Source organism: Ambystoma mexicanum, chromosome 8 (assembly GCF_040938575.1).
Source record: "Ambystoma mexicanum isolate Mex_15411 chromosome 8, UKY_AmexF1_1, whole genome shotgun sequence".
Taxonomy (NCBI): Eukaryota; Metazoa; Chordata; class Amphibia; order Caudata; family Ambystomatidae; genus Ambystoma; species Ambystoma mexicanum.
In genome coordinates this window covers 731,862,155-731,874,562 of record NC_090929.1, presented here as the reverse complement: position 1 = coordinate 731,874,562, position 12,408 = coordinate 731,862,155, and the positions used below count along the sequence as shown (strand labels likewise).

Below are 12,408 nucleotides of genomic sequence, written 5' to 3'. Positions count from 1 at the left end.
AGGCAATTGAGAAATGGCTCACTTCCTGAACTTGGAGCACAAAAAAGCCTACAGCACCTGGTATTCCCAGGCGGTCTCCCATCCAGGTACTAACTAGGCCCGACACTGCTTAGCTTCCGAGATCAGACGAGATCGGGCGCATTCAGTGTGGTGTGGCCGTAGGCTCTGGGCCTAGTGAGTTTTGTACTTTTAAGCATCTAGTCGGCTAGACCTTGCAGTTTTGAAAGGCAATTGAGAAATGGCTCACTTCCTGAACTTGGAGCACAAAAAAGCCTACAGCACCTGGTATTCCCAGGCGGTCTCCCATCCAGGTACTAACTAGGCCCGACACTGCTTAGCTTCCGAGATCAGACGAGATTGGGCGCATTCAGTGTGGTGTGGCCGTAGGCTCTAGAAATGCTAAGAATATTACTCTTATGCATTTGCATTTAGTAAGCTAAGCCATGCAGCCACTTGCAACATGATACCACGCTCATCGCTCGATCAGGCTCGATCAGGCGAGATATATAAGACTGGTGGGCCCATTCAGGACTCCTATGTCTGGTAGGATAACTTTAATCCATCCATCCTGTTTCTGTTGCAGGGAGGTGGAGAGAACAATCAACACAATAACGGCTTTCTTTCATGCCTCTTGAAGGACTCAATATTCTCTGTACTGCATTACATGTGAAAGTCGATTTATTACCCATGAACACACTACCTGTATGCTAATTATATGTAAATAGGTAGCTCCAGCCCTCATAATGTTGTCCAACATTTCCGCTATAAAACGGGATAAAATTATTTTGGAAACATACCAAATTTGAAAAGTAATTGAGAAGTTGTGCAATTACTAATCATGGAGCACAAAATAGCCTACAGCACCTGGTATTCCCAGGCGGTCTCCCATCCAGGTACTAACTAGGCCCGACACTGCTTAGCTTCCGAGATCAGACGAGATCAGGCGCATTCAGTGTGGTGTGGCCGTAGGCTCTGGGCCTAGTGAGTTTTGTACTTTTAAGCATCTAGTCGGCTAGACCTTGCAGTTTTGAAAGGCAATTGAGAAATGGCTCACTTCCTGAACTTGGAGCACAAAAAAGCCTACAGCACCTGGTATTCCCAGGCGGTCTCCCATCCAGGTACTAACTAGGCCCGACACTGCTTAGCTTCCGAGATCAGACGAGATCGGGCGCATTCAGTGTGGTGTGGCCGTAGGCTCTGGGCCTAGTGAGTTTTGTACTTTTAAGCATCTAGTCGGCTAGACCTTGCAGTTTTGAAAGGCAATTGAGAAATGGCTCACTTCCTGAACTTGGAGCACAAAAAAGCCTACAGCACCTGGTATTCCCAGGCGGTCTCCCATCCAGGTACTAACTAGGCCCGACACTGAGCTTCCGAGATCAGACGAGATCGGGCGCATTCAGTCTGGTGTGGCCGTAGGCTCTAGTAATGCTAAGAATATTACTCTTATGCATTTGCATTTAGTAAGCTAAGCCATGCAGCCACTTGCAACATGATACCACGCTCATCGCTCGATCAGCGCTCGATCAGGCTCGATCAGGCGAGATATATAAGACTGGTGGGCCCATTCAGGACTCCTATGTCTGGTAGGATAACTTTAATCCATCCATCCTGTTTCTGTTGCAGGGAGATGGAGAGAACAATCAACACAATAACGGCTTTCTTTCATGCCTCTTGAAGGACTCAATATTCTCTGTACTGCATTACATGTGAAAGTCGATTTATTACCCATGAACACACTACCTGTATGCTAATTATATGTAAATAGGTAGCTCCAGCCCTCATAATGTTGTCCAACATTTCCGCTATAAAACGGGATAAAATTATTTTGGAAACATACCAAATTTGAAAAGTAATTGAGAAGTTGTGCAATTACTAATCATGGAGCACAAAATAGCCTACAGCACCTGGTATTCCCAGGCGGTCTCCCATCCAGGTACTAACTAGGCCCGACACTGCTTAGCTTCCGAGATCAGACGAGATCGGGCGCATTCAGTGTGGTGTGGCCGTAGGCTCTGGTCCTAGTGAGTTTTGTACTTTTAAGCATCTAGTCGGCTAGACCTTGCAGTTTTGAAAGGCAATTGAGAAATGGCTCACTTCCTGAACTTGGAGCACAAAAAAGCCTACAGCACCTGGTATTCCCAGGCGGTCTCCCATCCAGGTACTAACTAGGCCCGACACTGCTTAGCTTCCGAGATCAGACGAGATCGGGCGCATTCAGTGTGGTGTGGCCGTAGGCTCTGGGCCTAGTGAGTTTTGTACTTTTAAGCATCTAGTCGGCTAGACCTTGCAGTTTTGAAAGGCAATTGAGAAATGGCTCACTTCCTGAACTTGGAGCACAAAAAAGCCTACAGCACCTGGTATTCCCAGGCAGTCTCCCATCCAGGTACTAACTAGGCCCGACACTGCTTAGCTTCCGAGATCAGACGAGATCGGGCGCATTCAGTGTGGTGTGGCAGTAGGCTCTAGAAATGCTAAGAATATTACTCTTATGCATTTGCATTTAGTAAGCTAAGCCATGCAGCCACTTGCAACATGATACCACGCTCATCGCTCGATCAGGCTCGATCAGGCGAGATATATAAGACTGGTGGGCCCATTCAGGACTCCTATGTCTGGTAGGATAACTTTAATCCATCCATCCTGTTTCTGTTGCAGGGAGGTGGAGAGAACAATCAACACAATAACGGCTTTCTTTCATGCCTCTTGAAGGACTCAATATTCTCTGTACTGCATTACATGTGAAAGTCGATTTATTACCCATGAACACACTACCTGTATGCTAATTATATGTAAATAGGTAGCTCCAGCCCTCATAATGTTGTCCAACATTTCCGCTATAAAACGGGATAAAATTATTTTGGAAACATACCAAATTTGAAAAGTAATTGAGAAGTTGTGCAATTACTAATCATGGAGCACAAAATAGCCTACAGCACCTGGTATTCCCAGGCGGTCTCCCATCCAGGTACTAACTAGGCCCGACACTGCTTAGCTTACGAGATCAGACGAGATCGGGCGCATTCAGTGTGGTGTGGCCGTAGGCTCTGGGCCTAGTGAGTTTTGTACTTTTAAGCATCTAGTCGGCTAGACCTTGCAGTTTTGAAAGGCAATTGAGAAATGGCTCACTTCCTGAACTTGGAGCACAAAAAAGCCTACAGCACCTGGTATTCCCAGGCGGTCTCCCATCCAGGTACTAACTAGGCCCGACACTGCTTAGCTTCTGAGATCAGACGAGATCGGGCGCATTCAGTGTGGTGTGGCCGTAGGCTCTGGTCCTAGTGAGTTTTGTACTTTTAAGCATCTAGTCGGCTAGACCTTGCAGTTTTGAAAGGCAATTGAGAAATGGCTCACTTCCTGAACTTGGAGCACAAAAAAGCCTACAGCACCTGGTATTCCCAGGCGGTCTCCCATCCAGGTACTAACTAGGCCCGACACTGCTTAGCTTCCGAGATCAGACGAGATCGGGCGCATTCAGTGTGGTGTGGCCGTAGGCTCTGGGCCTAGTGAGTTTTGTACTTTTAAGCATCTAGTCGGCTAGACCTTGCAGTTTTGAAAGGCAATTGAGAAATGGCTCACTTCCTGAACTTGGAGCACAAAAAAGCCTACAGCACCTGGTATTCCCAGGCGGTCTCCCATCCAGGTACTAACTAGGCCCGACACTGCTTAGCTTCCGAGATCAGACGAGATTGGGCGCATTCAGTGTGGTGTGGCCGTAGGCTCTAGAAATGCTAAGAATATTACTCTTATGCATTTGCATTTAGTAAGCTAAGCCATGCAGCCACTTGCAACATGATACCACGCTCATCGCTCGATCAGGCTCGATCAGGCGAGATATATAAGACTGGTGGGCCCATTCAGGACTCCTATGTCTGGTAGGATAACTTTAATCCATCCATCCTGTTTCTGTTGCAGGGAGGTGGAGAGAACAATCAACACAATAACGGCTTTCTTTCATGCCTCTTGAAGGACTCAATATTCTCTGTACTGCATTACATGTGAAAGTCGATTTATTACCCATGAACACACTACCTGTATGCTAATTATATGTAAATAGGTAGCTCCAGCCCTCATAATGTTGTCCAACATTTCCGCTATAAAACGGGATAAAATTATTTTGGAAACATACCAAATTTGAAAAGTAATTGAGAAGTTGTGCAATTACTAATCATGGAGCACAAAATAGCCTACAGCACCTGGTATTCCCAGGCGGTCTCCCATCCAGGTACTAACTAGGCCCGACACTGCTTAGCTTCCGAGATCAGACGAGATCAGGCGCATTCAGTGTGGTGTGGCCGTAGGCTCTGGGCCTAGTGAGTTTTGTACTTTTAAGCATCTAGTCGGCTAGACCTTGCAGTTTTGAAAGGCAATTGAGAAATGGCTCACTTCCTGAACTTGGAGCACAAAAAAGCCTACAGCACCTGGTATTCCCAGGCGGTCTCCCATCCAGGTACTAACTAGGCCCGACACTGCTTAGCTTCCGAGATCAGACGAGATCGGGCGCATTCAGTGTGGTGTGGCCGTAGGCTCTGGGCCTAGTGAGTTTTGTACTTTTAAGCATCTAGTCGGCTAGACCTTGCAGTTTTGAAAGGCAATTGAGAAATGGCTCACTTCCTGAACTTGGAGCACAAAAAAGCCTACAGCACCTGGTATTCCCAGGCGGTCTCCCATCCAGGTACTAACTAGGCCCGACACTGAGCTTCCGAGATCAGACGAGATCGGGCGCATTCAGTCTGGTGTGGCCGTAGGCTCTAGTAATGCTAAGAATATTACTCTTATGCATTTGCATTTAGTAAGCTAAGCCATGCAGCCACTTGCAACATGATACCACGCTCATCGCTCGATCAGCGCTCGATCAGGCGAGATATATAAGACTGGTGGGCCCATTCAGGACTCCTATGTCTGGTAGGATAACTTTAATCCATCCATCCTGTTTCTGTTGCAGGGAGGTGGAGAGAACAATCAACACAATAACGGCTTTCTTTCATGCCTCTTGAAGGACTCAATATTCTCTGTACTGCATTACATGTGAAAGTCGATTTATTACCCATGAACACACTACCTGTATGCTAATTATATGTAAATAGGTAGCTCCAGCCCTCATAATGTTGTCCAACATTTCCGCTATAAAACGGGATAAAATTATTTTGGAAACATACCAAATTTGAAAAGTAATTGAGAAGTTGCGCAATTACTAATCATGGAGCACAAAATAGCCTACAGCACCTGGTATTCCCAGGCGGTCTCCCATCCAGGTACTAACTAGGCCCGACACTGCTTAGCTTCCGAGATCAGACGAGATCGGGCGCATTCAGTGTGGTGTGGCCGTAGGCTCTAGGCCTAGTGAGTTTTGTACTTTTAAGCATCTAGTCGGCTAGACCTTGCAGTTTTGAAAGGCAATTGAGAAATGGCTCACTTCCTGAACTTGGAGCACAAAAAAGCCTACAGCACCTGGTATTCCCAGGCGGTCTCCCATCCAGGTACTAACTAGGCCCGACACTGCTTAGCTTCCGAGATCAGACGAGATTGGGCGCATTCAGTGTGGTGTGGCCGTAGGCTCTAGAAATGCTAAGAATATTACTCTTATGCATTTGCATTTAGTAAGCTAAGCCATGCAGCCACTTGCAACATGATACCACGCTCATCGCTCGATCAGGCTCGATCAGGCGAGATATATAAGACTGGTGGGCCCATTCAGGACTCCTATGTCTGGTAGGATAACTTTAATCCATCCATCCTGTTTCTGTTGCAGGGAGGTGGAGAGAACAATCAACACAATAACGGCTTTCTTTCATGCCTCTTGAAGGACTCAATATTCTCTGTACTGCATTACATGTGAAAGTCGATTTATTACCCATGAACACACTACCTGTATGCTAATTATATGTAAATAGGTAGCTCCAGCCCTCATAATGTTGTCCAACATTTCCGCTATAAAACGGGATAAAATTATTTTGGAAACATACCAAATTTGAAAAGTAATTGAGAAGTTGTGCAATTACTAATCATGGAGCACAAAATAGCCTACAGCACCTGGTATTCCCAGGCGGTCTCCCATCCAGGTACTAACTAGGCCCGACACTGCTTAGCTTCCGAGATCAGACGAGATCAGGCGCATTCAGTGTGGTGTGGCCGTAGGCTCTGGGCCTAGTGAGTTTTGTACTTTTAAGCATCTAGTCGGCTAGACCTTGCAGTTTTGAAAGGCAATTGAGAAATGGCTCACTTCCTGAACTTGGAGCACAAAAAAGCCTACAGCACCTGGTATTCCCAGGCGGTCTCCCATCCAGGTACTAACTAGGCCCGACACTGCTTAGCTTCCGAGATCAGACGAGATCGGGCGCATTCAGTGTGGTGTGGCCGTAGGCTCTGGGCCTAGTGAGTTTTGTACTTTTAAGCATCTAGTCGGCTAGACCTTGCAGTTTTGAAAGGCAATTGAGAAATGGCTCACTTCCTGAACTTGGAGCACAAAAAAGCCTACAGCACCTGGTATTCCCAGGCGGTCTCCCATCCAGGTACTAACTAGGCCCGACACTGAGCTTCCGAGATCAGACGAGATCGGGCGCATTCAGTCTGGTGTGGCCGTAGGCTCTAGTAATGCTAAGAATATTACTCTTATGCATTTGCATTTAGTAAGCTAAGCCATGCAGCCACTTGCAACATGATACCACGCTCATCGCTCGATCAGCGCTCGATCAGGCGAGATATATAAGACTGGTGGGCCCATTCAGGACTCCTATGTCTGGTAGGATAACTTTAATCCATCCATCCTGTTTCTGTTGCAGGGAGGTGGAGAGAACAATCAACACAATAACGGCTTTCTTTCATGCCTCTTGAAGGACTCAATATTCTCTGTACTGCATTACATGTGAAAGTCGATTTATTACCCATGAACACACTACCTGTATGCTAATTATATGTAAATAGGTAGCTCCAGCCCTCATAATGTTGTCCAACATTTCCGCTATAAAACGGGATAAAATTATTTTGGAAACATACCAAATTTGAAAAGTAATTGAGAAGTTGCGCAATTACTAATCATGGAGCACAAAATAGCCTACAGCACCTGGTATTCCCAGGCGGTCTCCCATCCAGGTACTAACTAGGCCCGACACTGCTTAGCTTCCGAGATCAGACGAGATCGGGCGCATTCAGTGTGGTGTGGCCGTAGGCTCTAGGCCTAGTGAGTTTTGTACTTTTAAGCATCTAGTCGGCTAGACCTTGCAGTTTTGAAAGGCAATTGAGAAATGGCTCACTTCCTGAACTTGGAGCACAAAAAAGCCTACAGCACCTGGTATTCCCAGGCGGTCTCCCATCCAGGTACTAACTAGGCCCGACACTGCTTAGCTTCCGAGATCAGACGAGATTGGGCGCATTCAGTGTGGTGTGGCCGTAGGCTCTAGAAATGCTAAGAATATTACTCTTATGCATTTGCATTTAGTAAGCTAAGCCATGCAGCCACTTGCAACATGATACCACGCTCATCGCTCGATCAGGCTCGATCAGGCGAGATATATAAGACTGGTGGGCCCATTCAGGACTCCTATGTCTGGTAGGATAACTTTAATCCATCCATCCTGTTTCTGTTGCAGGGAGGTGGAGAGAACAATCAACACAATAACGGCTTTCTTTCATGCCTCTTGAAGGACTCAATATTCTCTGTACTGCATTACATGTGAAAGTCGATTTATTACCCATGAACACACTACCTGTATGCTAATTATATGTAAATAGGTAGCTCCAGCCCTCATAATGTTGTCCAACATTTCCGCTATAAAACGGGATAAAATTATTTTGGAAACATACCAAATTTGAAAAGTAATTGAGAAGTTGTGCAATTACTAATCATGGAGCACAAAATAGCCTACAGCACCTGGTATTCCCAGGCGGTCTCCCATCCAGGTACTAACTAGGCCCGACACTGCTTAGCTTCCGAGATCAGACGAGATCAGGCGCATTCAGTGTGGTGTGGCCGTAGGCTCTGGGCCTAGTGAGTTTTGTACTTTTAAGCATCTAGTCGGCTAGACCTTGCAGTTTTGAAAGGCAATTGAGAAATGGCTCACTTCCTGAACTTGGAGCACAAAAAAGCCTACAGCACCTGGTATTCCCAGGCGGTCTCCCATCCAGGTACTAACTAGGCCCGACACTGCTTAGCTTCCGAGATCAGACGAGATCGGGCGCATTCAGTGTGGTGTGGCCGTAGGCTCTAGAAATGCTAAGAATATTACTCTTATGCATTTGCATTTAGTAAGCTAAGCCATGCAGCCACTTGCAACATGATACCACGCTCATCGCTCGATCAGCGCTCGATCAGGCTCGATCAGGCGAGATATATAAGACTGGTGGGCCCATTCAGGACTCCTATGTCTGGTAGGATAACTTTAATCCATCCATCCTGTTTCTGTTGCAGGGAGATGGAGAGAACAATCAACACAATAACGGCTTTCTTTCATGCCTCTTGAAGGACTCAATATTCTCTGTACTGCATTACATGTGAAAGTCGATTTATTACCCATGAACACACTACCTGTATGCTAATTATATGTAAATAGGTAGCTCCAGCCCTCATAATGTTGTCCAACATTTCCGCTATAAAACGGGATAAAATTATTTTGGAAACATACCAAATTTGAAAAGTAATTGAGAAGTTGTGCAATTACTAATCATGGAGCACAAAATAGCCTACAGCACCTGGTATTCCCAGGCGGTCTCCCATCCAGGTACTAACTAGGCCCGACACTGCTTAGCTTCCGAGATCAGACGAGATCGGGCGCATTCAGTGTGGTGTGGCCGTAGGCTCTGGTCCTAGTGAGTTTTGTACTTTTAAGCATCTAGTCGGCTAGACCTTGCAGTTTTGAAAGGCAATTGAGAAATGGCTCACTTCCTGAACTTGGAGCACAAAAAAGCCTACAGCACCTGGTATTCCCAGGCGGTCTCCCATCCAGGTACTAACTAGGCCCGACACTGCTTAGCTTCCGAGATCAGACGAGATTGGGCGCATTCAGTGTGGTGTGGCCGTAGGCTCTAGTAATGCTAAGAATATTACTCTTATGCATTTGCATTTAGTAAGCTAAGCCATGCAGCCACTTGCAACATGATACCACGCTCATCGCTCGATCAGCGCTCGATCAGGCGAGATATATAAGACTGGTGGGCCCATTCAGGACTCCTATGTCTGGTAGGATAACTTTAATCCATCCATCCTGTTTCTGTTGCAGGGAGGTGGAGAGAACAATCAACACAATAACGGCTTTCTTTCATGCCTCTTGAAGGACTCAATATTCTCTGTACTGCATTACATGTGAAAGTCGATTTATTACCCATGAACACACTACCTGTATGCTAATTATATGTAAATAGGTAGCTCCAGCCCTCATAATGTTGTCCAACATTTCCGCTATAAAACGGGATAAAATTATTTTGGAAACATACCAAATTTGAAAAGTAATTGAGAAGTTGCGCAATTACTAATCATGGAGCACAAAATAGCCTACAGCACCTGGTATTCCCAGGCGGTCTCCCATCCAGGTACTAACTAGGCCCGACACTGCTTAGCTTCCGAGATCAGACGAGATCGGGCGCATTCAGTGTGGTGTGGCCGTAGGCTCTGGGCCTAGTGAGTTTTGTACTTTTAAGCATCTAGTCGGCTAGACCTTGCAGTTTTGAAAGGCAATTGAGAAATGGCTCACTTCCTGAACTTGGAGCACAAAAAAGCCTACAGCACCTGGTATTCCCAGGCAGTCTCCCATCCAGGTACTAACTAGGCCCGACACTGCTTAGCTTTCGAGATCAGACGAGATCAGGCGCATTCAGTGTGGTGTGGCCGTAGGCTCTAGAAATGCTAAGAATATTACTCTTATGCATTTGCATTTAGTAAGCTAAGCCATGCAGCCACTTGCAACATGATACCACGCTCATCGCTCGATCAGGCTCGATCAGGCGAGATATATAAGACTGGTGGGCCCATTCAGGACTCCTATGTCTGGTAGGATAACTTTAATCCATCCATCCTGTTTCTGTTGCAGGGAGGTGGAGAGAACAATCAACACAATAACGGCTTTCTTTCATGCCTCTTGAAGGACTCAATATTCTCTGTACTGCATTACATGTGAAAGTCGATTTATTACCCATGAACACACTACCTGTATGCTAATTATATGTAAATAGGTAGCTCCAGCCCTCATAATGTTGTCCAACATTTCCGCTATAAAACGGGATAAAATTATTTTGGAAACATACCAAATTTGAAAAGTAATTGAGAAGTTGTGCAATTACTAATCATGGAGCACAAAATAGCCTACAGCACCTGGTATTCCCAGGCGGTCTCCCATCCAGGTACTAACTAGGCCCGACACTGCTTAGCTTCCGAGATCAGACGAGATCGGGCGCATTCAGTGTGGTGTGGCCGTAGGCTCTGGGCCTAGTGAGTTTTGTACTTTTAAGCATCTAGTCGGCTAGACCTTGCAGTTTTGAAAGGCAATTGAGAAATGGCTCACTTCCTGAACTTGGAGCACAAAAAAGCCTACAGCACCTGGTATTCCCAGGCGGTCTCCCATCCAGGTACTAACTAGGCCCGACACTGCTTAGCTTCCAAGATCAGACGAGATCGGGCGCATTCAGTGTGGTGTGGCCGTAGGCTCTGGTCCCAGTGAGTTTTGTACTTTTAAGCATCTAGTCGGCTAGACCTTGCAGTTTTGAAAGGCAATTGAGAAATGGCTCACTTCCTGAACTTGGAGCACAAAAAAGCCTACAGCACCTGGTATTCCCAGGCGGTCTCCCATCCAGGTACTAACTAGGCCTGACACTGCTTAGCTTCCGAGATCAGACGAGATCGGGCGCATTCAGTGTGGTGTGGCCGTAGGCTCTGGGCCTAGTGAGTTTTGTACTTTTAAGCATCTAGTCGGCTAGACCTTGCAGTTTTGAAAGGCAATTGAGAAATGGCTCACTTCCTGAACTTGGAGCACAAAAAAGCCTACAGCACCTGGTATTCCCAGGCGGTCTCCCATCCAGGTACTAACTAGGCCCGACACTGCTTAGCTTCCGAGATCAGACGAGATCGGGCGCATTCAGTGTGGTGTGGCCGTAGGCTCGAGTAATGCTAAGAATATTACTCTTATGCATTTGCATTTAGTAAGCTAAGCCGTGCAGCCACTTGCAACATGATACCACGCTCATCACTCGATCAGCGCTTGATCAGGCGAGATATATAAGACTGGTGGGCCCATTCAGGACTCCTATGTCTGGTAGGATAACTTTAATCCATCCATCCTGTTTCTGTTGCAGGGAGGTGGAGAGAACAATCAACACAATAACGGCTTTCTTTCATGCCTCTTGAAGGACTCAATATTCTCTGTACTGCATTACATGTGAAAGTCGATTTATTACCCATGAACACACTACCTGTATGCTAATTATATGTAAATAGGTAGCTCCAGCCCTCATAATGTTGTCCAACATTTCCGCTATAAAACGGGATAAAATTATTTTGGAAACATACCAAATTTGAAAAGTAATTGAGAAGTTGCGCAATTACTAATCATGGAGCACAAAATAGCCTACAGCACCTGGTATTCCCAGGCGGTCTCCCATACAGGTACTAACTAGGCCCGACACTGCTTAGCTTCCGAGATCAGACGAGATCGGGCGCATTCAGTGTGGTGTGGCCGTAGGCTCTGGGCCTAGTGAGTTTTGTACTTTTAAGCATCTAGTCGGCTAGACCTTGCAGTTTTGAAAGGCAATTGAGAAATGGCTCACTTCCTGAACTTGGAGCACAAAAAAGCCTACAGCACCTGGTATTCCCAGGCAGTCTCCCATCCAGGTACTAACTAGGCCCGACACTGCTTAGCTTCCGAGATCAGACGAGATCGGGCGCATTCAGTGTGGTGTGGCCGTAGGCTCTGGTCCTAGTGAGTTTTGTACTTTTAAGCATCTAGTCGGCTAGACCTTGCAGTTTTGAAAGGCAATTGAGAAATGGCTCACTTCCTGAACTTGGAGCACAAAAAAGCCTACAGCACCTGGTATTCCCAGGCGGTCTCCCATCCAGGTACTAACTAGGCCTGACACTGCTTAGCTTCCGAGATCAGACGAGATCGGGCGCATTCAGTGTGGTGTGGCCGTAGGCTCTGGGCCTAGTGAGTTTTGTACTTTTAAGCATCTAGTCGGCTAGACCTTGCAGTTTTGAAAGGCAATTGAGAAATGGCTCACTTCCTGAACTTGGAGCACAAAAAAGCCTACAGCACCTGGTATTCCCAGGCGGTCTCCCATCCAGGTACTAACTAGGCCCGACACTGCTTAGCTTCCGAGATCAGACGAGATCGGGCGCATTCAGTCTGGTGTGGCCGTAGGCTCTAGTAATGCTAAGAATATTACTCTTATGCATTTGCATTTAGTAAGCTAAGCCATGCAGCCACTTGC

At 46.4% G+C, this 12,408-nt stretch overlaps 33 non-coding genes and 3 pseudogenes across 33 annotated transcripts; all 36 read right to left on the bottom strand.

Moving 5' to 3' along the window:
- Positions 1-45: 45 nt before the first annotated feature.
- LOC138476834 (5S ribosomal RNA) lies at positions 46-164 on the bottom strand. Its single transcript, XR_011270849.1, has one exon. It is a non-coding gene; the product is annotated as a 5S ribosomal RNA (ribosomal RNA).
- Positions 165-270: 106 nt separating this feature from the next.
- Positions 271-389, bottom strand: LOC138479325 (5S ribosomal RNA). The gene has a single exon (XR_011273110.1). It is a non-coding gene; the product is annotated as a 5S ribosomal RNA (ribosomal RNA).
- A 463-nt stretch (positions 390-852) lies between these two features.
- LOC138478108 (5S ribosomal RNA) lies at positions 853-971 on the bottom strand. The gene has a single exon (XR_011272006.1). It is a non-coding gene; the product is annotated as a 5S ribosomal RNA (ribosomal RNA).
- Positions 972-1,077: 106 nt separating this feature from the next.
- On the bottom strand, positions 1,078-1,196 carry LOC138476832 (5S ribosomal RNA). Its single transcript, XR_011270847.1, has one exon. It is a non-coding gene; the product is annotated as a 5S ribosomal RNA (ribosomal RNA).
- Positions 1,197-1,302: 106 nt separating this feature from the next.
- On the bottom strand, positions 1,303-1,418 carry LOC138474136 (5S ribosomal RNA; annotated as a pseudogene).
- A 474-nt stretch (positions 1,419-1,892) lies between these two features.
- Positions 1,893-2,011, bottom strand: LOC138476830 (5S ribosomal RNA). The gene has a single exon (XR_011270846.1). It is a non-coding gene; the product is annotated as a 5S ribosomal RNA (ribosomal RNA).
- Positions 2,012-2,117: 106 nt separating this feature from the next.
- On the bottom strand, positions 2,118-2,236 carry LOC138476829 (5S ribosomal RNA). Its single transcript, XR_011270845.1, has one exon. It is a non-coding gene; the product is annotated as a 5S ribosomal RNA (ribosomal RNA).
- A 106-nt stretch (positions 2,237-2,342) lies between these two features.
- On the bottom strand, positions 2,343-2,461 carry LOC138479786 (5S ribosomal RNA). The gene has a single exon (XR_011273528.1). It is a non-coding gene; the product is annotated as a 5S ribosomal RNA (ribosomal RNA).
- A 463-nt stretch (positions 2,462-2,924) lies between these two features.
- On the bottom strand, positions 2,925-3,043 carry LOC138479111 (5S ribosomal RNA). The gene has a single exon (XR_011272916.1). It is a non-coding gene; the product is annotated as a 5S ribosomal RNA (ribosomal RNA).
- A 106-nt stretch (positions 3,044-3,149) lies between these two features.
- On the bottom strand, positions 3,150-3,268 carry LOC138479006 (5S ribosomal RNA). The gene has a single exon (XR_011272820.1). It is a non-coding gene; the product is annotated as a 5S ribosomal RNA (ribosomal RNA).
- A 106-nt stretch (positions 3,269-3,374) lies between these two features.
- LOC138476828 (5S ribosomal RNA) lies at positions 3,375-3,493 on the bottom strand. Its single transcript, XR_011270844.1, has one exon. It is a non-coding gene; the product is annotated as a 5S ribosomal RNA (ribosomal RNA).
- A 106-nt stretch (positions 3,494-3,599) lies between these two features.
- Positions 3,600-3,718, bottom strand: LOC138479324 (5S ribosomal RNA). The gene has a single exon (XR_011273109.1). It is a non-coding gene; the product is annotated as a 5S ribosomal RNA (ribosomal RNA).
- Positions 3,719-4,181: 463 nt separating this feature from the next.
- On the bottom strand, positions 4,182-4,300 carry LOC138478107 (5S ribosomal RNA). The gene has a single exon (XR_011272005.1). It is a non-coding gene; the product is annotated as a 5S ribosomal RNA (ribosomal RNA).
- Positions 4,301-4,406: 106 nt separating this feature from the next.
- LOC138476827 (5S ribosomal RNA) lies at positions 4,407-4,525 on the bottom strand. The gene has a single exon (XR_011270843.1). It is a non-coding gene; the product is annotated as a 5S ribosomal RNA (ribosomal RNA).
- A 106-nt stretch (positions 4,526-4,631) lies between these two features.
- LOC138474135 (5S ribosomal RNA) lies at positions 4,632-4,747 on the bottom strand (annotated as a pseudogene).
- Positions 4,748-5,211: 464 nt separating this feature from the next.
- LOC138476825 (5S ribosomal RNA) lies at positions 5,212-5,330 on the bottom strand. Its single transcript, XR_011270841.1, has one exon. It is a non-coding gene; the product is annotated as a 5S ribosomal RNA (ribosomal RNA).
- A 106-nt stretch (positions 5,331-5,436) lies between these two features.
- LOC138479323 (5S ribosomal RNA) lies at positions 5,437-5,555 on the bottom strand. Its single transcript, XR_011273108.1, has one exon. It is a non-coding gene; the product is annotated as a 5S ribosomal RNA (ribosomal RNA).
- A 463-nt stretch (positions 5,556-6,018) lies between these two features.
- LOC138478106 (5S ribosomal RNA) lies at positions 6,019-6,137 on the bottom strand. The gene has a single exon (XR_011272004.1). It is a non-coding gene; the product is annotated as a 5S ribosomal RNA (ribosomal RNA).
- A 106-nt stretch (positions 6,138-6,243) lies between these two features.
- On the bottom strand, positions 6,244-6,362 carry LOC138476824 (5S ribosomal RNA). The gene has a single exon (XR_011270840.1). It is a non-coding gene; the product is annotated as a 5S ribosomal RNA (ribosomal RNA).
- Positions 6,363-6,468: 106 nt separating this feature from the next.
- Positions 6,469-6,584, bottom strand: LOC138474134 (5S ribosomal RNA; annotated as a pseudogene).
- A 464-nt stretch (positions 6,585-7,048) lies between these two features.
- On the bottom strand, positions 7,049-7,167 carry LOC138476823 (5S ribosomal RNA). Its single transcript, XR_011270839.1, has one exon. It is a non-coding gene; the product is annotated as a 5S ribosomal RNA (ribosomal RNA).
- A 106-nt stretch (positions 7,168-7,273) lies between these two features.
- On the bottom strand, positions 7,274-7,392 carry LOC138479322 (5S ribosomal RNA). The gene has a single exon (XR_011273107.1). It is a non-coding gene; the product is annotated as a 5S ribosomal RNA (ribosomal RNA).
- Positions 7,393-7,855: 463 nt separating this feature from the next.
- Positions 7,856-7,974, bottom strand: LOC138478104 (5S ribosomal RNA). The gene has a single exon (XR_011272002.1). It is a non-coding gene; the product is annotated as a 5S ribosomal RNA (ribosomal RNA).
- A 106-nt stretch (positions 7,975-8,080) lies between these two features.
- LOC138476822 (5S ribosomal RNA) lies at positions 8,081-8,199 on the bottom strand. Its single transcript, XR_011270838.1, has one exon. It is a non-coding gene; the product is annotated as a 5S ribosomal RNA (ribosomal RNA).
- Positions 8,200-8,673: 474 nt separating this feature from the next.
- LOC138476821 (5S ribosomal RNA) lies at positions 8,674-8,792 on the bottom strand. Its single transcript, XR_011270837.1, has one exon. It is a non-coding gene; the product is annotated as a 5S ribosomal RNA (ribosomal RNA).
- Positions 8,793-8,898: 106 nt separating this feature from the next.
- LOC138479320 (5S ribosomal RNA) lies at positions 8,899-9,017 on the bottom strand. Its single transcript, XR_011273106.1, has one exon. It is a non-coding gene; the product is annotated as a 5S ribosomal RNA (ribosomal RNA).
- A 464-nt stretch (positions 9,018-9,481) lies between these two features.
- On the bottom strand, positions 9,482-9,600 carry LOC138476818 (5S ribosomal RNA). Its single transcript, XR_011270835.1, has one exon. It is a non-coding gene; the product is annotated as a 5S ribosomal RNA (ribosomal RNA).
- A 106-nt stretch (positions 9,601-9,706) lies between these two features.
- Positions 9,707-9,825, bottom strand: LOC138480163 (5S ribosomal RNA). Its single transcript, XR_011273871.1, has one exon. It is a non-coding gene; the product is annotated as a 5S ribosomal RNA (ribosomal RNA).
- Positions 9,826-10,288: 463 nt separating this feature from the next.
- Positions 10,289-10,407, bottom strand: LOC138476817 (5S ribosomal RNA). Its single transcript, XR_011270834.1, has one exon. It is a non-coding gene; the product is annotated as a 5S ribosomal RNA (ribosomal RNA).
- Positions 10,408-10,513: 106 nt separating this feature from the next.
- Positions 10,514-10,632, bottom strand: LOC138478677 (5S ribosomal RNA). Its single transcript, XR_011272522.1, has one exon. It is a non-coding gene; the product is annotated as a 5S ribosomal RNA (ribosomal RNA).
- Positions 10,633-10,738: 106 nt separating this feature from the next.
- On the bottom strand, positions 10,739-10,857 carry LOC138478933 (5S ribosomal RNA). The gene has a single exon (XR_011272754.1). It is a non-coding gene; the product is annotated as a 5S ribosomal RNA (ribosomal RNA).
- Positions 10,858-10,963: 106 nt separating this feature from the next.
- On the bottom strand, positions 10,964-11,082 carry LOC138476816 (5S ribosomal RNA). The gene has a single exon (XR_011270833.1). It is a non-coding gene; the product is annotated as a 5S ribosomal RNA (ribosomal RNA).
- A 464-nt stretch (positions 11,083-11,546) lies between these two features.
- LOC138478183 (5S ribosomal RNA) lies at positions 11,547-11,665 on the bottom strand. The gene has a single exon (XR_011272074.1). It is a non-coding gene; the product is annotated as a 5S ribosomal RNA (ribosomal RNA).
- A 106-nt stretch (positions 11,666-11,771) lies between these two features.
- Positions 11,772-11,890, bottom strand: LOC138478517 (5S ribosomal RNA). The gene has a single exon (XR_011272377.1). It is a non-coding gene; the product is annotated as a 5S ribosomal RNA (ribosomal RNA).
- A 106-nt stretch (positions 11,891-11,996) lies between these two features.
- On the bottom strand, positions 11,997-12,115 carry LOC138478932 (5S ribosomal RNA). The gene has a single exon (XR_011272753.1). It is a non-coding gene; the product is annotated as a 5S ribosomal RNA (ribosomal RNA).
- Positions 12,116-12,221: 106 nt separating this feature from the next.
- On the bottom strand, positions 12,222-12,340 carry LOC138479218 (5S ribosomal RNA). The gene has a single exon (XR_011273013.1). It is a non-coding gene; the product is annotated as a 5S ribosomal RNA (ribosomal RNA).
- Between the last annotated feature and the right edge of the window lie 68 nt (positions 12,341-12,408).